Source organism: Cupressus sempervirens, chromosome 1, assembly GCF_028749045.1.
Source record: "Cupressus sempervirens isolate cs-2001-9-10 chromosome 1, ASM2874904v1, whole genome shotgun sequence".
NCBI lineage: Eukaryota > Viridiplantae > Streptophyta > Pinopsida > Cupressales > Cupressaceae > Cupressus > Cupressus sempervirens.
The window spans coordinates 589,092,394-589,118,523 of NC_143118.1; positions in this window are offsets into that span (position 1 = coordinate 589,092,394).

Below are 26,130 nucleotides of genomic sequence, written 5' to 3' on the forward strand. Positions count from 1 at the left end.
CACAAAGCTTTATATGTTTTAAAGAAAGCCCCAAGACCATGGTATGAAATGATTCACAATTATCTTGTGAAGATTAGTTTTGAGAAGATTGATGGTAATAGAAATTTGTACTTGAAGATAGGAGGTAAAGATATTTTACGAGCTAAAATATTTGTTGATGATATCATATTTGGAGGTCTAGATGCATTAAGTAAGGCATTTGTAAATGAAATGAAGAAAGAATTTCAAATATCTATGTTTGAAGAAATCAAGTTCTTTGTTGGTTTGCAAGTATATCAGATGAAATATGGTATATACATCACTCAGTCTAAGTATGCAAAAGAAATCTTGAATTTTTTTGGATTGGAAGATTCAAAATCAGTTAGCACACCTATGGTGACAAGACACAAACTATCAAAGAATAATGATTCTATTGATGTGAATCAAACACTATACATGCCTATGATTGGTAAGTTTTAAAATTTAGTACATAGTACACCTGACATTGCATTAGTTGTTAATATTGTTGAAATATGTTCTACAAATCCTAAGGAGAATCATTTGATGACTGTTAAGAGAATTATGAGATACTTGAAAGGAACATAAGACTATAATCTATACTACAAGAGAAATGAAAATTTGAGTTAAGAGCATATAGAGGTGTTGATTCGGCTGAAACAATTGATGAAACAAAGAGAAAAAGCAGTGGAGAATTTTTATAGGGAACGTGGTTGTTCACTTGGACCAACAAGAAACAAAATTGCATAGCTCAATCTACTATTGAAATTGAATATGTGGTTGTTGCTGTAAATTATACAGAAGTGGTATGGATCAAATAAACACTTAAAGCTATGAAAGAAGAAATCATTGAACCTATGGTACTTTATTGTGATAATACAAGTGCTATAAACATATCAAAGTACTCTATAATGTACACAAAGACTAAGAACATTGAAATTAAGTATCATTACTTGAGAGAGTTAGTTCAAGACAAAGAAGTGAGGATGGAATATGTGAATACAAAAGAAAAAATAGCTATTACATTACAAAATCTTTACCTAAGGATATACATGAATATCTCAAAGGTACATTAGTGGTGATACCCCTATCCAAAACTACTTAAGAAGCATGAGTAGTGCCCTACATCAATTGGACTAAGTGTTGTATCTTACAACTTGATGTAATGGATCAAACTTTAGGAGCTACCTAAAGTAATGAAGGAGTTGAATAAGAAAACTTATAGTCACATTCAAGGTGATAGAGGGAGAACCTAAAATTGATTATATCTACATAAAAAAATGACAAGTCTTTTGGATTGTTGTCAAAGATGAAGATATAAGTAATGAGGAAGATAAGTGGAGATAGATACCCAAATATCAAAAAGAGAGAGATACTCTAAAGAGGGAGATATAAGAAAGAAAAACCTAGCCTATAGAGGGAGATATAAGAGAGATACATTTGAGAAGATTAAAAAATCTTACATTGCCCTATATGGAGGAAGGACATATATTGATAGAGGGAGAAATTTTAAAGATATTATTTTCTTTTATGTATTGTTTTTGGTATTGGTTTTCCATCAAATGCCAAAGAGGGAGATTGTTGATATGAGATTATTTTGAAGTGAAGAACATGTAATGGAAAAATCAATATTTTGTAAATGATGTTAAACCTGATACCTGCTAGTGAGACAATTTCTTTTTGGTCTTAAAGCTATCATTTAGTTAATTCATGAAGAGGATTTGAAAGGAGATAACAAGAGCACCTAGAGAAAGGTTGAGTTATTTGCTATGTAAAAGAAGCACTAAGAACAAGTAAAATAATGATAGTATAGTGTATTATTTATCCACTTAAAGTCTAAAATGAAAGATTACTCATGTTAAGATTGGAAGAAGATGAAGTAAGAAAAATGTCTATCAAGCCTTGCAGAGAAGTTAGTGCATGCCAAGTAAAAATCAATAGAAGCCAAGTGAAAATCAATAGGTGTCCAAAAAAGATGAAAAATAGTGCAAGCTGAGTGATTGTTAGTATATGTTAAGTAAAGTTTAGTTGGTGTCATGCATCAGTAAACTTTAGTGTTTTTAAAGTGAACTAGTATTAGCCAAGTGGTAGAATAGTATAGACGTCGAGTGACAAAAAATAGTGTTAAATCAAATATTTTACAAATCTAAGCTAACTAATTTGATTTATTGAATTATGTGAAGTTTATAGAATATAACTATTATGAGTTGGTAGCACATAATTCAAGGTAAATCATTTAAAGTAAATTCTAGGAAGATTGTAGGAGAAGTTACTAGAGGAACCAAATGGAAAAGCAGCTAGATTCATTGAATCCTACCTAAACCTAAAATGGATGATTGTGCTTAAAAGGAAAAAGATCTAAATTCTCTATTTATAGAAATGGCTAGCCAAAATAAATGGTTGTCATGTGCAGAACCTAAGGAAGACAAGGAGTGTATGGTATTGTTTCATTTAATGGCCAAGTAGAAGAGATTGTAGTTGGTATACAAAGAAAGAAGGGTTGAAGGGTGAAAATGCTATCAACACTAAAGTGTGTGAAAGCCAAGAAGAATGGAGGACTGCAACAAAGATATATTATCTGCAACTGAGTTGTAATTTTTTATCAGATAAAGCCTTAATGTTACTCTCCAATCATTGTTTAGTCTAGGGTAAATCCTTTGGATTAATGTTGACCTAATAGTCATTTTAAAATCCTTTAACCAGGTGAAAATCTAATGGAATGGTATAAATTCCTCTAACAAGGCTTCCTCCTGACTAAGTTATTGAAATCCTTTAACCATGCCACATTTAACAACATGTATTGTAACCTTTAATAGTATTGGCCTTTCATAGGGCATCACTTTAGAAGAGTGAGAATTAGTACCATGTTACTAGTGTTTTTTTTCCAAAATTAGGTTTCCATGTAAAATCTTTGTGTAAAATAATGTGAATGTTGTTATAGTGTTTCATGTTTATATTTATGCAAAGTTATTTGGACCTAGGATAGTAACCTACAAAGCTTAAATAGTATATGATCTAATGGATGCATGTGTATTAAGGTTTTATAGATATGTGTCTATTAAGAATTGAAAAAAATTATTTTTACATTTGGATCTTGGATAACTAATTTCAAGTTCATATTATTTGAAGTTCATATTACAAATTTTCATTGGATAATTTTTAATTGAATAATTTTTTACTATAAATCATGAATCAAATATGAAACCATAAAGGGATTTTTGAAGCCCTCTTTTTGTTTCTGACTTTGTAACAGTTAATATTTTTTAATAGAGTTACAAACTAATATTTGAAAAGTGCACTAAGAAGCTATAAAAAGAGTCACAGACTAATAGGAACAATGGATTGAGAAGCCAAGGACTATTATTTTTATTGATTATATTTGAGATTGTATAATGTACATATTCATAACATAGATATTCAGAATAGCTAATTAAATCAACCTGGTTTAACTATTTCATAATTTACATTTAAGGGAAAGGCCCAAGCCGAAGTAGATGTTTTCCATTTTTATCAAAAAAAAAAATCTTAGAAACAATTTTTTCACAAAGGGAAAGGACCAAGGAAATAGGAAATGGGGAACATGGAACAAGGATTATAGAGTAGGCTAAGGGCTTAAAGACTTCAATCAAAAATTTCTTCAAGCCCCTCTAGGAGAAATCTCATGCAAATGATAATATCATTGAACTTGTGTAGCCATGTGAATTTTGTATCACTGACATCATCTGACAATAGCCACTTCCTTAAAGAATCCCTCTCAAGCTACACACACTTTCAATGGTTAGTCAAATAGCATTTATTCATGTCAAGAGGAAGGGATGCTTCTATACAATTCTCCCTACTCCTTTCTCCCAACACTTGTCTTTTACATTTACAAAAGAGATGCCAATGCCCGCCCCTAGTACCTACTCGACCAATACAAGAATTTTAATGTCAACTTCTAAACAAGTTACACAGAAGCATCAAAATGTCTACTTGATTTCCTCCTAGGTCAAGAAGAGACATAAGGAAGTGGGAGGTAATATTTATGGACACATGGTACCTCTTCTCATTTCTTAAGAATTCATGATCGAGGACCATGAACAAAGCATAGTGAAAAAAGGACCTCTAGAATCTTCCTTGCAAACAATTGTTAAGAAATCCTTAGGAATCATGCCCAAGAAAAGATTTTTTAAACCCATTTTAGTGCATTTCAACCAAATTGGTGTATCCATGACAATTACAAACCTAAGAAAATTTGTAAACTAAGAAACTTTGCAAATCAAATTGAGAATTTGAGAAATGATAGTGAAAGAGGAATTGAAGGGACTCTTTAATAAAAACTACATTAAATTGTTTGTAGTCTTTCATATCTTTTTTTTTTGTATTCTTATTAATTTTCAAGTGTGGCAAATGTACTCACAATAATGTCAGATAGTTAGAGTGCCTGCCAAGATCACTGTAAATGGAATGTAATAATTGTAACTATCAGTACCACATTTATGATTTTAATCTTGATATAATGTTCACTACATTCCAGTTAATGGTTTCTGTGCAAAAATTTCCATGTTTCTCCATTCCATAGAATTTCATGTGGTTCTAGGTCTTCTCAAGTAACTAACACGAAATGAATCTTTGATCGTTGATCTCTAATTAATCAATGGTTAGTAAAAGTAGTATATTAATGATACCAAAGTGATAGTAGACAAGTTGGTAATGGTGACACTATTGTTATGAATAATAGAAAGAACACTAGTTGGTATACTTGGCAAGCATAAAGCTTTAAAGGTCACTAGCCAATACACTTGGAAATTTTTCTTTCAATTAAAAAACTTTTTAATTTACCACTAAAGATTAGCCAAGACCACTATTATTCATTGTCCTACAAAACAAGTAATTCATCTCTAACATTACAAACTAATTTTTTGCAATAAAAAAAAAACCACCATTTATTTATCTCTCAACAAGAAAATTGGCTAAGTCCCAAAATGATACTCAAAAACTTTCTCAAAATTTGGCCTCTACAAAACTTTACAAAATTTCAAATTTTAAAAAATTGTGGATCATTACACTTATAACCATATTTTACTTATATCTCCTAATAATATCACTCCCTCGTAGTATGCAATTTTTTCTTCTTCTAAAATTTTTTTCTATCCTCTTATCCCCCTTGACATCAATGACAAAGGTGTCCAAATTTATTTACATGTTGAAATTGAATTACATCTTGTGGCTTAACTTGATATTTTGGAAATGTGATTTGCAAAGTTTGTCTTTAACCACTCAAGTTGTTTCTTTCAAGTGTCTCTCAATGTCTCTATAGTGCTTATAATTTCTCACAATGCATAGGATGCCACTTCTACTCCATTCAAATTAGTATATTCAAAATTCTCATAAGATGTCTTTGGAGTAAGGCATTATTCCAACTATTTCCATACCATACTAATCTTAGGGAATAGACGTTCTCTAAATATAGAAAATATTTTAATTACCCTTTCCTTTTCCAATTCATTGCTCCTAATGGCATCATGAATTTTCTACAACTCATCCTCAATATGGTGAATATTCACATTTGGTTGCTAGAATCTATTAGTAAGTGTTTAAAGCTCACTCATCAATGTTGAGATCTTACTATCTATGTTTTTTAAATATTTATAGTACATACCACATTATCCATACAACTTATTTCCCTCTTCAAAATAACTTCTTAAATCCTTTACAACAACATCCAATGTTTTCAAGTCATTTTGCACATTTGTGCAAACTATATCAAACAATTGTGCTACATGTCTTGTCTATGCCTATACAAATCCAATATCTAATAGTGTGGTGAATTTTCCATCAAGAACCTTTACCATATCCTTTTCCTTTTTGTACAAATCAAGTTATAATATTTTGGATGTCACTGCACATTACATTCTCTCCAAGACCTCTCCCAAGGCTCTCTCCAAAGATTTCACTATCTAGTTATTTTCAATAAATTTACTTAATGAGGATATGATATCCTTATGGTCATCATCATAATCATATGTTGTTGGGAGTGTGGGAATCAATGGTAATTTTATTGTCATAGGCATAACAATTAGTTCATCTCCCTCATGATGAAAGATTTATTTGTCAACCTCAATCTTGACATGTTTGAGTTGTAGTTGAAATGTAGTTTCTTGCATCACAACCTTCCAAGTTTACTTCATTTTCTCCTCTTCTTTAGTTTTCTTTCTCCTTTACTCTTCTTTTCTTATTTAATCTTCTTCCATATTTCTATTCTTCTCTTCAACTTCCTTCATTATTTTCTTCATTTCTTCTTCCTTTTTCTTTATTTCTTCTTCCTTTCTTTTCTTTTCTTTTTCTTTCTTTCTTCTTCTTTCTGACTTTTTACATTTTTTACACTTTCCATTTTTCCCTCTCTTCTTATTTTCTCTTTCTCTCTTCTGCTTCACTCTTTCTTTTCTCCTCTTCCTCATTAGACTTGTAGTAATCAATAATTTTTCCAATAATGTTTGGCTGAAGATCCTTGAAAGGATCCTCTATGATGTTTATTGTTACACCTGTGGTACTAACTTGTATGGTGTCAATAACACTAGAGATATGTAAAGATAGATATGTCATCTAAGTTTCCTTGAATTCCATTGTTTCTATTGCTAGTGTACTCTTATCAATAGACATAGGGATCTCACCCCCTAACATCACATGTTATTCTTTGAAATTAGGTATACAAGTCATGTATTTGACAATTGCTTCCTTGGTCTCCTTATTAGCATCTTCATAGTTTCCTCCCATCTAGAGAACAACACTTCTTTTTTTTCTTAGTAAGGGCTCAATACCCTTCATTATTCCATTCATGTCATTTTCATTACTAACTTTGCAAAGTTTCTTTATCAAGTTTTCTCTATTTTTTCTGTCCTCTTTAATGACTCTTTTTCTCCTATTAACCATTCTATTATACAAATCTTGTGGAATAATTTTTTGTATATCTTCAAATCTCTTGTTCTTCAATATCATCTTCTTGACCACAAAATTTTTGAATTTTAGTCTATCCATGTTGCTATACAAACTATAATACTTATTTAATTAAACAAAATTGTTATCATTAATGATTTGCATCTTCATATTCTCTACCTTAGGCTTCCAAGGATTTTTCCGAGTGGTTTTCCTTGCTTCTCTAATTACTTGTTCTATGGGTTTGTCCTTTATTTTTTCATCATCCTCTAACTCATCAGATTCAATCATTTGCAATGTCTTCCTCCTCTTACCTAGTCCACTTGATAACTACTTGGTTCTTTGCTTTCTTCGTGACTCAACTTCTTGTTTCAAATTTGTGATTATTTTTTATTTCCTCCAAGGATTAACTGATTTGAAATTAGTAATTATGGTTACCTCTTCATTAGGATTCTTGACCATATGTGCAATAGAGGGTTGCACTTGTGCCACTACAATGGGTGTGGTTGACAATATCTCTGTTTGTCCACTGTTCTTAGTTTCTAAGGAAATCCCTTTGACCTCATTGAATTATTCTGTAGTCATACTAAATTTCTTCAAGATATATTCTATCTTATTGTCTACCTTCTTTTTCATTTCCTTTCTATAGAGTTCACTATGAACTTCTTTCATCTTTTCTTCACAAGTTCCTCATCTAGAGTATTCCTTGTCCCTATCAAACTCTAAAATGATCTTCACATAGTCTTCTATAAGATCTACACTCATTTCATAGCCCATATGGTCTACTAAATTAACTCTTGGATCTACAACCTCCATGCATGTGACATCAGTTTCAAACATAAAACATGTGTCATCTTTATACTTCTCCACTAGTGATTGAGGGATCTTGCATGTCTTCTTCATTTCAAACAAAAATATTTTCATCATCTTGGTTATGTCTTCAACAATTCTTTCTTTTGATTATCTCTTGTAATGGTAAGTAATAAAATTCATTGTGCACTTGTTTCTATTGCATTCATGATCTAGCATACCTAGAAAATTTCTCATAAATTGGAAGAATAATTAAGATATCAGATATTCAAATCTGAATACCACAATTTTTGTCTTTTTCAACTTCTCAATGTTGTCAAGCAACAATTGCTTCACAATTTCACACATATTGATATTTTCCTTCTTTAATATCATAAGTTATGTTCCATGGATGAATCTAGAAAGTACAAAGTTCACCCTTGAATTGTGGTTCATCTTGTAGCCTATATTCTTGTTGATTATTCTTACATACTCTTTCTTAATGAGATAAATTCTCATATTTATGCCATCTAATTTTGTCTTCAGGTTGGGCTCAACAAATTTCTTTACATTCTTATGATTTACTATATTAGCCCCTTCATCAATTAATCTAGTCAACTTGTGGATCATGTCATTATCAATCATGATAGGGATGTCTCCTACCCAGAACATTCCTTTATGGATTCTGCTCCATTCAGGATTTTCAAACTCTATGTAGAACATCTACTTAATAATATTTAACTCTTCCAAGTGTTGAAACCTTGTTTCAAAAATAAATCATTGTTACACACCACATCCATATCCTTATGAATATCATTATCACTAATGGAATCAAACTTGTAGTGAATATGTGTCCTAACATCTTCCACATGCAATACATTTGGTGAAACTTGCAAAAATAGTCCAAAAGGATCATCATCCATTGACACAAATGGGTTTTTCCTAAACTTGTACCTTAGCCTCTCATTCACATCACACACCATGTGACTTTCCATCTTAAGATGATTCAAGAATTTTGGAAATATAACTGAGATACTCCATAAAATACCCAAAATTTGAGCAACTGTGAAATTTCTTACTCCACACTGTGAATGCTAGAAATTCACCTTTACTTCAGTGTCAAATTTCTCTCAATTTCCTCTTAATTCCTTACACGATATAATGGTAGTCAAAATCTTGTTTGCATCCCTCAAATATTTTCAAATTTAACTTTGCATTGATTGCACATCTACCCAGTTTCATAAAAGGTGTTCTTTATTAACCAATAAACTTGTTTTCATTCATATGGCCTCATAAAATATTCAAATTAGTTATGCTCTTAATCAAAGATTCCTTGCAATTTCCTAAACCTTCTAGTAACTTCAAAACTTCTAACTTGATCTCTAACTTTTGTTCCATCTTTTTGATGCTCTATCTTTGATAGAAAAGTGTCTAGTTCAAATGAGATGAACTGTACACAATAGATGATTACAATCTCTCATCAAGTCCATCAAAAAACCATTCTTCCAAAATCACATGCAAACTTGATGGATCATTTTCCTTCACACATATTTCCTTCAATTATTCAACATGTTCTTTAAGTGCCTTTTTCTAACTGTTATTGCTATTGTCATTCCTTTTGTCATTTATGTTGTTGTTCCTTCAATCCATTCTACAAAACCTCTCTATGTGGCCAAAGTTATTAATTCCTCACAATGTTGTTACACTTATAACACATAATATTCCTCCTTGTTCCATTATATCCTTCATAATCATTAGATCTTCTTCAGGATCTCCTTCTCTCATTGCCATTAGGGTTAGTATCCCTAAACTTTGTACTATTTCCATTATCACCATCAAAATTATGTTCTTATAGTCTACTTCTTTATGTTAAAAACCATGAGAATTATAACAATAGAAATTAGTAATAGGTTTGAAAGACTTAACTATGCAATCTCTCTTCATATGACCAACTTCATTACATATAAAACATTTACCTCTGAATTCATGATTTACTTCTTTAGGTGGTTCAACTTCCTCTTTTTTTTTTGGTTCATCGCATTTCTCAGGTTGACTTGCTCAACTTCTTTGGGTACTTGTGTAGACTTTCTTGGTTCAATCCTATTTTGATCATTTTTTCAGGTCCAAGGGTTTCAACAACTAGACTTGGTTCATTTTTAACTTCATTTTTCTTTACTAATGTTACTCCAATAAGATATCCAAGACCTATCTTATCATAAGAAGATCTCTGACAAAATAATTGTTCATTAATTTTATCACTAATGAAATATAGCTTTTCTAACTATTGCTTATCCTAGGTAAATTCTCCTTTCATAATGGTATTGTACTTCTCTAATTTTGCATGCTCCATTATGATAGAATCTAGTTTACATGTCACTTTTTTCAAATGAGATATTAAATTTGCATTCTTAGAATTAAGATTTGGTTCAGTTTTTTATAATCTTTCTTCAAGCTTAATTTCATTTCAAAAATATTCAACTCATGTTTCAAAATATCATTTTCTTTCTTAACAGTTTCTACCTCATCACTATCACTAGTCTACTTAATAGGATCTGTTCTAATTTTGAGATGGTCAATCTTATCTTTCAATTTCTCAATGTAATCTTTAGCATCTTCATACCTTTCTTTTAGGTTGTCTCTTTCTTCTATTAGAAGATGAATTTTCTCAAGGGATTCTTCAAGGTTCATCTTTAGTTGTTCTATATTGTAAGAATTTGGTATAACTCTTATACCATGTAAGAATTTTCCTAAGGCAATAATTCAATGTCAAGATCAAGAAGCTTAGTAGATAGCACAAGAGAGACAAATTATGATCAAATGAGAATGGATATAAAATTATTGGATAATATATAATTGGATGAATACATTATAGAAGTGTGTTTTATATAAAATAAACTAATATGACTAGGAGTCAGCAAAGAGATAAGCATAACAACTAAGCACATGCCCACCAAGAGTGGATTATCCTCCATTGTGCATGAATGTATGTGCAACAATGAGAGGATAAGAATGAAAATGTGTATCTCATAAAGAGATGTAGTAGACAACATGTACTCAATTGGAGTACAGACTACTATGTGTCTACATGACAACTAATATGCTAATGCATTAACCTAAGTAAACTTAAGTAAAGTGTAAATAGCAAATACTTATTTACACCAACATCCCCCTTAAGTGCAACTTAGGGAAATGTACTTAAGCTCACAAAAGATAAATAATAATGCAATATGGGTCCCAGCTACTAGGTCATGTTAGGTACCCTTGTGCAATATGCAAGTGCAAATGATATGCAATGCAATCTCTTATAAAGTGGACAAAGAGAGAAAACCACATGGGAAAAACCCTCCCCAAAAAAGAGAGAAGAGAAATAAAGTTTCCTATATGGATGGAGTCATCAAGACCCCCTATTATGACAAACATCATGCATATAAACTAGAGAATTCCTTCACAAGAAGGAAATATAGAGAAATATAATTCCTCCCTTAGTGAATGATCTCCTAATGATGAGTGCTTGAAGACAAAAAAGAATCCAATGCCTACAAACAACATTTCTCCCTTTAGGAAGAAGATATACCAAATACAAATACAAGAAGGCTTCCCATTATGGATAGGAAGATGCAAGGGGAATCCATATGAAGTATTTTGTCTCTAAAGTTTGAAGATGTGTCACCATGTCCTTGAATAATGAAGATGTCACGAACCAATCAAGATCAAGTCCAATAGAAGATGGTGATAGACAAGGAACTGATAGAAATTTCTCCATATAGCAATGTGGATCAAACTCCAAAGACCAAGATGCCTCCTCAAAAGAAGAAGTAGGAAGAGAAACAAAGAAGCCCCTGTTCAATGTAGAATCTATACCCATGAAATATGCTTCTGGATCAATATAGAAGTTGCACCATGAAAACTGAATGATATTTCTCCCTTGAGGAAGACATGGTGTCATGGGTGTACCAAATAATCCTCCACAATCAATAGGAAGAACTCTCGAAATATGCAACACATGAGTATGATCAACCATGCAATCTAACATCTCAAGTGAAGTTTGAGATTCATGTAAAACAATGTCCAAAGACTTAAATGTCTTCTCTGAAGTGAAGGGGACCTCCTAAAAATGTTGTAAGAAAGTATCAACAATTATGTCAAACTCAAAAGAAAGATCAAGTGGAGAATTATGAGGGTTAGAGTGTTCTCTCACAACAACTAAAGAAGGATCATCCTCAATAAAGAGAAGATGTATATCATCAATAGTGTCTCCCATATTCTCAATGTAGGACTCCACAAACAAACCTACAATGTTTGTCAAGAATTCATCCCAAGGAACTGATTCTAAAAGACAATGAATATCTTGCTGCACTGAATCATGTGAATCCACAATTGTATGAATACAAGCATCACCAAGAGACACAATAGATACAATATCAATAGGAGAATTAGTAGCTATAATTGGAGGTAAAAGATCTTTTGGGAATGGAAGAACATGTGGATCTCCATACATCTCCCAAATATATATCCAAATATCATAAAAATTAACTAACTTTACGTCATCAAATGAATCCATAACCTCCATATCCATATGTAGAAAGAGTGCATTACAAATGATTGTAATAGTGTCACCATTCTATGAAAGTCCTTTCACATATGACAATGCATTATGCTTACTAAGATAAATGAGAACTAATTCACTCCAATTCTTATAGTTTTGTGCTGTCAAGGTACTTAAATATTCCTCATCCATGATGTACTAATAAATGCAACCCCTAAAAATAGATGCTTTGGCAATTTACACTAAGTGTGTGTACAATTAACCACTTGTAAAAATGAACCAAAGTGGACTTCTAATTTTGATAGTTACAATAGCAAATATGAAGCTATATATGACTCATAAAGATAAGACAAAAGATCTCTCAAGGATATAATTAATTACAAGTGCCAAAATAGGCCAAAAATGGCAAATGCTAAAAGTACTATGTCCACTCAAAATTACTCCAAAGTGATACCAGATCTAGAAAGTAGACAAAAACTTATGCACTTTCAAAAAGAATCGTACCTAAATATGTGTCCATATGAGCCTGAATGAAGCCTCTAAAGTTTTAAAAATTAGGATTGGTAATTTTTAGAAAAAATTAGGAACAAAGATCACAAACAACCTATACCAATGTGTAGATCATGAAATTCTACCCTAAAAAAGAAAAAAATGCTCGAAAATAGGAGTCTGTAGGAGGGAGATATCATTGTTTGAAAATAACCTCTTCATTTATTTTCCCAGATCACTGCTATCACACCTCCAAAAATCAAATGACTCTAGATTTCACCTCAGATGTTCGATTTTGATGAAAAAAAAGTTGATTTGGGGTTATTTTAACTTTTTGAATGTGATACCAATATCTGATTTGCACTAACAAGCTCCAATCTTGACTTGCAAATTTTTTTTCTCTCCAATGGATATGCAATGAAATTCCTATGTCTCTAATACCATGTAAGAATTTGGTATAGCACTGATAACAATATAAGAATTTTTCTAAGGCAATAATTCAACAACAAGATCAAGAAGCTCAGTAAATAGCACAAAAGAGACAAATGATGATCAAATGAGAATGTCAATAATGATCAAAATGATAATGGATATCAGATAATTGGATGAATACATTATAGAAGTGCCTTATATATAAAGGTAACTGATATGATTAGAAGTCAGCAAAGAGATAAGCATAACAACTAAATGCATGCCCACCAAGAGTGGATTATCCTCCATTGTACATGAATGTATGTGAAATAAAGAGAGGATTAGAATGAAAAGGTGTATCTCATAAAGAGATGTAGTTGACAACATGTGCTCAATTGGAGTGCAAAATACTATATTTTCTACATGACAACTCATATGAATATGCAAACTCCTAGGTGTCTACATGACAAATAATATGCTAATGCATTAACCTAAGTAAACTTAAGTAAAGTATAAATAGTAAATACTTATTTACACCAACACATATCCATAGGGATCTTACTCAAGATGTTAAGCCTCTTCTGAGTAACTATTCTCTAAGACCAATTGTTAGAAATAGATGATACTGAGAGGGGGTGGGGGGTCAATTAGTATTGTACAAAGTTTTTCCCACAGTTGGATATTATTAATTACTTTATAATGTTTTATGAAATAAAACCAGTAATGTTGAATAGTAAATAAAACCATACACAATGAGAGCTCATAACACCATATTTTGTTAACTAGGGAAACCTTGTCCAAGGGAAAACCCTAGTGGGGATGTTACCCAAAAAATGATCCATCAAATAAAATAATCATGTTAAGGATATTCATCCTATTAGGAGTCTATGAAGTACATGTAGTGTCTCAATCCTTGTTAGAGGACTAGACCTATTGACATTACAGTCAAGTTTGTTTATCAGTGACACACACACTTAATCAAATGGTTAGCAACTACCAAGCTTATATTGTAGTCTACATTGTTAAGCAAGTAATTAAAGCTATACCAAGTTCTATAGTTGCTACCAGGTTCCAAGAACAATATTCAGCTCACACTAAGCAATATCTACCAAGTTGATGATTATCTATGTAAACTAAGTTTCATAATGTTTCCCAAGTTTCTTAGTAAAAATCAAGTTTTCTAGTGTTTACCAAGTTTGTAGCTTCAGTAATGTGAATCTAGTGTTGACTGAGCTATGTAGTGTCAACCAAGTTATTCAGTTTATATGTTGACTTTCACAGTGTTCACTAAATCACTATTGTAGACTGAGTTTAGACTACTTGGAAGTGATTAGTATGAGATGAGCTTCTACATCTACTGAGTGCATGACGATGCTGAGCATTAACAATGGTTGCTAAGTGTCAGAACCTTACCGAGTTTGTCTTCAAAACCCAAATACTTGCAGTTGGGCCAACCTTGTCTATTCTAGTGAAACTTGTAAATTACAACTAACTTTCCTAAATTGTAATTTGGATTGGTGTGTATATATATATATATATATATATATATATATATATATATATATATATATATATATATATATATAATGTATTGTATCACATCTAAAAAGAATGCATGAATACAAAAAAATAATAATATAAAAGTAGAAGTGTGAAGTAAGGAGACTATAAGTAGTATAAGGAGAAACATAGATTTATCTATCACATCAAGGTGATCATTACACTCCAAAGGAATCTCATTCAACAAATCAAAGTTGTAGTTTAGAGATCAGCCATTGGTTCATCCTAACAGGTGGAACAGTCAAATCCTTTTGCAAGGTAGACTTAACAGTCTTTTCTAAATCTCTTTACCGAGTGCATACTTCACTATATGTATGTAAAATTCTTTTGCAAGGTGTACCTAATAGTCCCTATTGCTCCTAATAGGGCAGATCATCAGAAGTGATCATTATAAGCCTTAATATGAAAAATTTATATTGTAGTACTAAAGCTTATGGGTATCATCCCCACCCCAATTTTACTTTCTATTTGGAAGGTTTTTGGGTTACCATATTGTGTATCAAAGTGTTATGAATGTTTAAAGCTTTTAGTTTTTCATGCATGCAATTAGATTAGAATACATATGAAGGATTAATTGGTAAATTAAGATTAATTTTTACTGGTTACTAATTCACCCTCCGCTCTTAATAACCTACCCTATCTTATATTTCCAACAATTGGTATCAGAGCTTTTTGGTTCTCAAAGAATTTTTTTAACAACTTGAGCAAATATCAAAGGCAATGAAGGTATTCAAACTCGTTAAGGTTATTGATAATTGAAAGCTAGATTTGGAATTGGCTATTGGGCAACTTAAGAAAGAAAAGGAGAAACTTTCCCGATCCCTTAAAAGAAGAAAAGATATTGCATTACAGATGAATGACAAAATCTACACTAAAGAAAGAATTAAAAATATCCATTCAGAAAGTAATTTAGATGAATTTAATGAAACAATCAAAGAATTATTAGTAAAGAATGCTATACTTCAAGAAGAAGTAAGGAAGCTAAAAAGAGAACATAAAATTTAGTCAATAAGATTGTGTGAAGTCATGAAAGAGAAAAAGAAGATAAAAGAAGAGTCAGAAGGAAAGAATAATGAAATTTAGCATCTATCCCTTCAATAGGAAGACTTCATTGATTGACTTACTAATGCAAATGAAGAAATCATGAATATAAAATCAAAGAATGAAAAATTGCAGAATAATCTAAACACTAAAAAGCAAACCAATGAGAGGATGATGAAATCTCAAGAAAACATGGATCAATTAAATGAGAAAATTCAATACAAACATAAATGAAAAGTAGGAATTGAATATACAGAAGAAGGTGAATCGTCCAAGCAAGGAGCTCAAAAGAATCAAAGACCTACTTCCAATCACTATGGAAAGCTAGGTCATACATCAAACAAATTTTGGAGTAATGTTAAAGATAAATTCAATGGAAAATGCTACAATTGTAGCAAGCATGGTCATAGAGCTAATGAATGCAAAGAGAAACCTAAATTTTAAAGCAAATACCACAAATGCAGGAAACATGGGCACAAATCTTCTGAATGCAAAAATAAGACAATGAACCTAGTAGAACAGGTTGTAAATGCTATATTTAGTTGGGACTACAACACATGGTGCAGATGTCACTACTGTGGAGAATTTGGACACATTGGAATAAACTATGTAAAATATCACATGAGGATAAGAGACTACACTAGAAGATGTTTCATTTGTATAGAAATTGAACATCTTGCCAAGAACGTTATGAACACTAGAAGAATTAAAGATGAAAAGAAATCAAAGGTTGATAACATCAGAATGTAGATGAGACAACAGTGGATTCTAAAATCTTTTGAGAATGCAAGTCCAAGCAATGAAGTACATGTCATGCAAGAATTGAGTGACTCAAACACTTCTACTTGATCTCACACAAGGATAACTAGAACTAAGATTCTGAAGCAAACATCGTACATCAATTTTGGTAAATAAATAAGAAAGATCCATATTAGCATTCAAGATGCAAAGGGATCATCAAGCGTCTAAGGAAATTCTAGACCTTACAGAGCTAAGTCAGGTTGCAAGACCCTATCGAGAAAGGTTAGGACTAGCTAAATCATTTTGTGGACATTGAGTCATGAATGGCTCTATCGAAAAATTAATTCAAACTGATTGGAATACAGTCTATCATCAAGCAAGTGAATATACCAAGCATTTATGGTGATTGGAAAGTGAAATTTGTTAAAAGGTTGAAATTGAATTCATTTGTCACTGTGAATTTTCAAGATCTTATGCAAAGAGCAATTTCTATGCATCCAAGGGATGTGTGTGATTTTTTTTCTGTGTTTTTATAAACCCTACCAAGCAATGGCATCCTCCAATAGAAAAGCCAAGAAAGGGTCTGAGATGTTGGTTTGAGGAATTGAGTGGAAAGCACTAGACTTCAAGTTGAGTCTAGCAATTATAGAAACTCCTGATCCTACACGAGACCAGTCACAGATTCCACCAAAGATACTACTAGTTAACGATATTTGCTCACATTTTTGTTGTTCAATTCAAGACATAGGAACACTAGAAATGGATGAGACTTTTAAAAAGGTGTGTGTGAATGGTGCATTGAAGCTTAAGCATCAACACTTAGAAGACAAGGGTTTAACCCACATCCCACATATACCCTAAGACTTTTAAAATAAATGGATAAGGTTTATCCTTAGTCATGTACACAATAGGAAGCTATAGTTCAAACAACCTATCTTGATAATGAAGAAAATGATTCATCGAATCACAAGACTCCAAATATTGACCAAGGAAAAGACTACCAAAACCCTAAGTCTGGTAGAAATGGAAAAGAAAACTCTTGCTGAATGGGATGGAAGAGGTATGAAGATCAGTTGTGTAGCTGACATGGAGCTAAAGTTTGGAATTCATGTAATTGCACACAAAATGCATAGCTTCAGTCATCTCAACAACATATCATGGGTGGTAGTGGATCTTGCTTTCAAAGTGGTGAAGAACAACATGTCCTTTGACCTTGCCAAGCTAATGTTGAACCAATTCAAAAAAAACATGGAAAGCATCAGAACTTCAAAGAATAACTTGTGTAAGTTTGGTTCACTTTTAACTTGTTTATTCTTCTTTGTGTAAAAGTTTTTCCCTTCAAAAGGTACAATTGTATGGAAAAAAGATGTACATGTACTATTTCAAATCAATGAGTATTTAGTAGAGATGGGTGAAAAATATGTTAGTATCATGGACACTTATTTTGATTCATTCAAGGATAAGATGAATAAAATATACAAAATTCTAAAGAAACTTGTAGAAGATTACAATGATGATGTTTGTTTTATGGTAGATTGTGACAAAGTGTACACACAAGTAGTCAAACCTAGAGTGGTATGGGTTAAGCCTCTAGGCTATGAAGTTAATATTGATGACACCAAGGATATTGAGGCATTTTTGAATAAACCTATGGATCCCAAGGCCACATATTTCGATACATATGATGAAGCCAAAGCTAGAATTGAACTACAAATAAAACTTCCTCATGCTATCAAGAAAGGAAAGAAAAGGATAGAAAAAATGAGACAAACTAGTTCTACTTTCCTATTGACAGAAAGTAAAGGAGACGATGCGATTGAAGATGATGTCAAAGATGAGGCTGATGAAACAAAATGAGAAGAAGAAGAGCCAACCAAGAAAAAAGGTAAGGTTATCATAACCAAACTTATGAAGTCATCTACTATAATATTCACAAGAAGAAAATCTAGAAAGAAATTGGAAATAGGTGAAGAAGTAGAGGATATTATTTTCAAATGACCTCTACCTAAATTTCTAGAGAAATTGAAAGAGATTGATTTTGGAGCTAGCATGGAAAATTTTAAATCATTGAGGTATGCAACCAGAAATGCAGAGGAGAAAAACCAAGTTGAAGACATGATTATGTCTAAGCTAGGAAAATGGAAATATTCACTTGATCAAATTGCATGATAGATTCCCAAAGAATTGATGGAAAGAATCAAGCCAAGAAGGGAACATGCCAAGAAAATTGCAAAGGGCATATATGACTAGACTTTGAGGCAACTCATGTCAAGTCTTAATGAAAAAGAAGTGAAAAATTCCATGAAGCAGAATGAAGAAAAACTTACTTTGAAATTTAACACTTACTCAATACTGATCAATGACATTGAACATGTGTTGAGGAATGCCACTAATACATGGAAGAATATCTTCAATCTTCATCAAAAGAGTTATTTTGTTGTTCGTGTAAGTGATAAAGATGATGATGAAGCTGACAAGGAAGAAAAAGAAAATGGCGATGAAGAAGAAACAAATGATGATAATAAAGATGATGAGGCACAAGAGTAGGAAGTGACTGAGGAGAATATCCTTGAGATTCAGAGTATTGAGGAAACCCACCCTAAAAAGACTGGAGCAGTGGTTATGGCCTCACTTCCTCACTCTTTGAACAAAGCTTTAAAGCCATCAAGCTTAGAGAAATCTTTTGTCGAGTTGGTTGTGACAAACATTGCAAATCCAATCACTCAACCAATCCTTGCACCTATTTAACTCAATACTTCATTGACTAATGTGACCAACACTTCATCTACTGAGCAGTTAGTGCTTCCTCCTTCATCAATTTTGGCTACTCAGCAACAAGGTATTTCTACAATTAGTTCAATATCTACTACTTTTTCTAGTCCTTCCATTTCCACTATTGTTACTATTCCAAGTATGCAAATAGTCAGTACAAAGATAGTTGAGAGCAAGCCTCAATCAAGTACTAAGGTTTCTAGAAAAGGTAATGACAAGGAAGAAGACATTGATCTTGATGAGGATATAGTTATTCCAAATCAGTATATCTCTACTCTAAATCCTGATCAAATGCATATAGTAGGAGAGCTTTTGCAGAAGAAAGATAAGAAATAGAGGCTTAGAGAGGAGAGAAATAGAGAAAATCAAGTGTTAGACAATGCAAAGAACATTCTTGCAGATGCACTTAGCACTGGGGTTGATACTTCTCAATCTATTTTGGCTCAATTAGTAGAAGTAGTTTAGAAATTTAACAGATATCTAAATGGGAAAGAGAAATTGTTGCAAAGAGCAGAGATAAAATTTGAAAATAAAGTATTGGAGCTAATTGCATAGAAGATTGCAATATACCAAGTAGACTTGTTTACTATTCTTAACTCATTGGAAACCTCTAGCAACAATCTCACTTCTTGATTTGGTAAACTATGTTATACATCTATCTTTATGTAGGAAATCAAAGATATACTCTCCAGGATAGATGAAGATCTTAAGGTGAGTGCACTCCAGCTATCACTTGACCCAAGCTATAGTTCTGCTCATTACTTAAAGATCAAATTTATGATTGATATGCAAGCAAAATTACTAAGGGAAGAAGCTAGGATAAGGGCCACACTTGTAGATATACAAGGTATGATTCTTCCAAACATGGATGCATTGTAGAAACATATTGCACATGCCAAAACTCTAATCGATGATAACAACTTCTCCATAGCTGATCACATGATGGAGTTATCAACAAAACTTTATATTGCATTGCATCCAAGCAAGGTGTTGTAAGAAAATTGGGACAAGACAATGTCACTAGAATTTTAAAGCTACCTTCTAACTTCTTGTCACATTTTGGAATAACTATATAGCATACACCCTTGGCATCTATGTCAAAAAGGGGGAGAATATGTGATAAAAGGGGAGAAGATGATAAGATGTATAATATGTAAAGTATGTTGACTATATATGTATGGGGAAACATCATAATATTATACATATACATGTATAGATATTCCAATAAACATCTCTTACAAAAGAAATTTTGAAAAATCTCAAAAATAGAGTATGTTATCGAGTCAAAGACACATGATGGAGACTAAAGATTATTTTGAACATTTTGAATTTACTTTTGATTGATAAGTGTTTTTGTCACTAATTCCAAAGGGGGAGATTGTTGACATTACAATCAAGTTTGTTTATTAGTGACACACACACTTAACTAGATGGTTAGCAGCTACCAAGCTTATCTTGCAGTCTATAGTGTTAAGCAAGTAATTCAAGCTATATCAAGTTCTATAGTTACTACTGAGTTTGAGGAAAAATATTTAGTTCTCACTGAGCAGAACCTACCAAGTTGATGATTATTAGTGTAAATTGAGTTTCATAGTGTTTACCAAGTTTCTCAACTTGCAAACCAAGTTTTCTAGTGTTTACCAAGTTTGCAACTTCAATAATGTCAATCTAGTATTGACCGAGATATGCAGTGTCAAACAAGTGATTCAATTTATATGCTGAATTTTGTAGTGTTCACCAAGTTACCAATGCAGACGAAGTTTAGATTACTTAGAAGTGATTACTATGAGCTAAGCTTCTACGCCTACCAAGTGCATGATGATGCCGACCATTGATAATCATTGCCGAGTGTGAGAACCTCACCGAATTTGTCTTCAAAACCCAAATACCTAGAGTTGGGCTGACTTTGTATATTTTGGTGAAACTTGTATTACAACCAACTTTGATAAATTATAATTTGGATTAAAATATATAATGTATTCTATCACATCCAAAAAGAATGCATGAATACAACAAAAAATAAATAAAAGTAGAAGTGTAAATTAAGGAGGCTACAACCATTATAAGGAGTGACAAAGATTTATCTATCATAGCAAGGTGATCATTACACTCCAAAGGAATCTCATTCAGCAAATAAAAATTGTAGATCAGAGATCAGTGATTGGTTCATCCTAATAGATGGAACTGTCAAATCCTTTTGCAAGGTAGACTTAACAGTATTTTGTAAATCTCTTTACCAAGTGCACACTTCACTGTATGCTTGTAAAATCCTTTTGAAAGGTGGGCCTAGCAGTCCTTATTGCTCCTAATAAGAAAAGTCATCACAAGTGATCATTGTAAGCCTTAACAGGCCAACTTTATACTGTAGTACTAAAGGTTGTGGGTATCATCTCCACCCCAGTTTTACTTTTTATCTGGAAGGCTTCTAGGTTACCATATTGTGTGTCAAAGTATTATGAATCTTCAAAACTTTGAGTTTTTCATGCATGCAATTAGATCAGAATATATATGAAGGATTAATTGGTAAATTAAGATTTAGTTTTATTGGTTACTAATTCACCCATCCCCTCTTAGTAACCTAGCTATCTTATATTTCCAACATAGGCCCTATTAAAAGCCTCAACCTTTTAGGAATTTATTTGACCCTGTTAAGAATTGGTAATACAATTACAAATGTATGCAAGTAGAGCCCACTTCCCTAACAAGAGATACTACAATATAGTGCCTTTATACAAAATGAGATAGATCCAGTAACCTCTTTACTATTGACTACTATCCTTTGCATATCTCTTTTCTCATATCATAATTCACATCATAGAGCCTTCACATAATTTTTCATGTCACATACATAGTTCCTGTTCACACCACATACTTCACAAACAATGATTTCTTGCTTATAATTTTCCCTTTTTCAAACTTTGTCCAGTCATCTTAGATGCATCCACATATTTGGCTAAATATAAAATTAGCTCATTCTAAATTTGGTTAACATCTAGGATATTGTCCCTAAATAATTAAGTAATTATTTTTTTTAAAAAAAAATTGCTTAACTTGTAAGTCATCTTTTACTATCGTACTTTGTTCTTCTATGTTCACTACCTTTATTGGTAAATTAGGTATAAATGGCACCCTACTAACTATACCATATTGTGCACTTAGCCACATCATTAGGCCTTTCTATACTACATGTCCTTAACTAGGCATGTGCCAAATATCACTTAAGAATTTTCCATTAAAAGAACCATTTCTGTACAGATATTAAAACTATCTAACACTTAGACAATTTTTTGTCTCTAATCATGGAATATTCAATTGTCCATTCTGCTCTCCATTCCTAAATTATATGCTACCATAAATGACAACCCTTACCAATCTACATATCCATATTGCCAATAGTTTTGTACTTGTATCTCCAAATTCTATGTGTTGTTGATCATAGTTGACCAACTAGTGATAATGTGGCCTATATATGTAACTCCCATACCTAATGCAAAATTCATCATAAAGTACCTTTTTTTCTAATCATGTTTTCTCCTCTCCTATTTGATCTATTCAAAAAGAGACATAAATTTTGGGAGACATAAATTTTAAGAAACATATAATGTATTTACTATTATTTTACTCTTTTTCATATAAACCTCAAACATCTGCTAACTACTACATGTTGCCCAATGAGAAAAAGGACTTGAAGACTAGCTATCCAAGGCAAGTGAAATAGGGGGAAGTTTTCCTCTAGAATATGTTTCTCTATCTTAAACTTATAAGGCATCTTCAAAAAAAAATTCCATTTTAAGAATGAGGAAAAGTGTCAAGAACCCTTAATACACTAATTATCAGGTTCAATGAAGAAGTGATCAACAAAGTAGTTCAGCTAGTACACCTCCATTCTTCCCAACTTCCTCTAAACTTTCTACATACAATGGGAAGCCATACCTAAACATGTGGAGAAAGATTAGAAACTAAAATATATGTTTTTTCCATGTTCAACATTAAAATAATACAACCACTAGTTAGAAGCATATTTTCTATTATTAATTATTATTAAATTAATACCATTATCCATTGTCCTTGCTACCTAGGATTAGAGTTAAATTGAGAATTCCCATTGACATAAGTTTAAGAATATCATTTCCATGATTGTACACATATGAAAGACACATAGGTTTAAGTGTGATGCTAACTAATTGTAAGGAGCTCATGATTCCAACATGACTTTGAAGAACACTTAGAAGGACCACAATTTCCACTTTAAAATCCAATAATAGTAAGTTATTTTATGGCATGTTATTATTCACAAACACAAGATTTGAAGCCATCTTGTATCATAACAAGTAATAAAACCATAGATTAGTTTTGCAATCACGAGAACAAAGAAAGCTCATTTCCAATGATTATACCAACCATGTCATAATGAAATACATAACATCTCTTACAAACTAAAATCTAAGTATAAAGGTATATAATCCTTGAGAAATCCCATAACAAAACATTACAATAACATTATGCCAAATGTCATAATTAAATGACATGTTTCTGAATTTGAGAAGGGGCTTGCAAAATTATAAGTCTAAAAACATGTTGAAATCCCCACAAGAGCAACAAGTCTACAACACCAAATAACTCACCACCCATAAAAGATTAAAAATAAATAAACAATTTTATATTGCAAACTAATAATACAAGAATACAATAAGATGCAAAATCCAAATCTTGAAATGTACAAATGAATCATTTCTTATTAAAAGGGTAAGAGATAAGATAACACAACATTAAGACAAGTTCATAATTAAATGACATACTTCCAAATGTAAGAAGGGGAGAATCAATGCTTTGGAACCAAGTTGAAATCACCACATATACTTACAAAAGTAATCCTACAACACCAAATAGCCTTCCACGCAAGAAAAATATTAAAAGAGACAAAGAATATTATATTGCCAAATAATAATGTAGGCATATAATAGGATGTAAAATAAAAAATATGAACAAATGATTTACCTTTCTTATTAAAAAAAGTAAGAAATAAGATAACATAATAAGTTTTGTAATTTAAGGGTATGACATGCAAAAAAAATATCCTAAGTTTTCCCTAAAGGTGAGTTAAGGAAATAACTTAGGTGTGAATAGGTCCTATTAAGGATCCAATTAAGTGCAAAAATATGTTAATTTCAACAAGTATAAATTTCCTTCTCATTGATGGAGATACAAACTCACTTATTACATAGTTCCTAATTTAGGAGTGAAAGGTCATATCATTTACTTTGTAAATTCATGGTATTTAATTGAAAATCATTGCAAACTTACCTTATAATTCATTTATGTCTTATTATTAAAAAAGAAAATAAGGAGAATTGATCCTATACAAAGACAAGCCACAAAGGAAACTTACAACAAGTGAAGAATAGACCAGTGATAGAAGAACAAAATGTAGACCACTTACATCACACCAATAAAAATAATAATAACTCACATTAAGGGTGGGTAGAAATTTCAACCTCAATATGTAGAAGAGTTTGGGAAGAGGAAGAATAATTTTACCTTTGCCAATGAACAACAATCCAAGTAAAACTATCATTAATAACATCATCACAAGGAGAGAAAGTGGCTAAACCCCACTCAATGAGACTATCGCTGTAAGAAGTGGAATGTTGATGATTCAATACATCCAATCCTTTTAATAAGGCTACTGGTAGAAGAAGAAGAATGTCAATGAGGCAATACATCATCCACCAAAGGTTGGAGATAAATAAGACTAATAGGAAGAAAAGGGTCCACACCAACAACAAGAGGATGAAAAGAATCCATGAACCTAAGGAGGCCAAATGATTAGTAAGAGACAAAACATCATCTTCGGAGGAATCATCATCAACTAGAGAAGAGTCATTCAAGGAAGAATTAAAAATTTCAATGATCAAGAGATCAACATTAGTGTCCTACCAAATAGAAAAACCTTTACCACATGTGATAGAACAATTTGTTGTCACTACACCAATAGAGAAGCAAAGAAGACATTCAAATGGTGACCCTCAAAATCTAACACTTGAGCACAGGGTCTATTAAAAAACATGAGAGCCACATCCCAAGGTGTGAAGATGTTAATAAAATTCAAGATGCATGCAAAATATAGAAAGATGCATCATGGAAGTGCAATTCATTTATTAATGATAGTGGAAGTTCCATTAATTGCTTTGTTCAATCCAAATAAACTTGATTAATCTTGTTGTAATTTGTGAAACAAATATAACTTTATAAAATGTTTTGGGTCTATGTCACCCTTGATTATTTTGATGATTCCTCTAAATAGTTAGAAAATGTGAAAATTTTTGAAATCTAATATTAATACAAGGGTACAACCATAGTCAGAAAAAAGGAATACCTTCTACATAACACTTCAAAATTATAATCCAACAATAGCTAATGCTACCTTAACATCTGACTATAATAAAACTCCAATGCTATGAACATTCACTAGAGAAAAATGATGCTTCATTACTACTTCTCCCATTTGGCAGAATCATACAAATTTGAACCTGGATGCACTGTATTCAAATAAATAAAAAATACAATAGTTGAAGGAGATTTAGTAAAAATATTTTGACCCAAAAAAAGTTCAAAACAACCATAAAATTAAGGAGAGACTTAAAGAATGAATATTTAAATCCAAATTCCATGTGTTAAGGTAAAGAGAAAATAATATTGAACTTATACTATTGTAATATTAGAAAGATTCTTCAACATTACAAAGATATCATTCAATTGAAAAAATATATAGTAGCTCTCTTTAGATTTTCCATTTACCTTGTAAATGTTAAAGCATAACTTTTCCGTACATATTTTAGTTTAAAATGTGTATGGTGATAACATGCCTT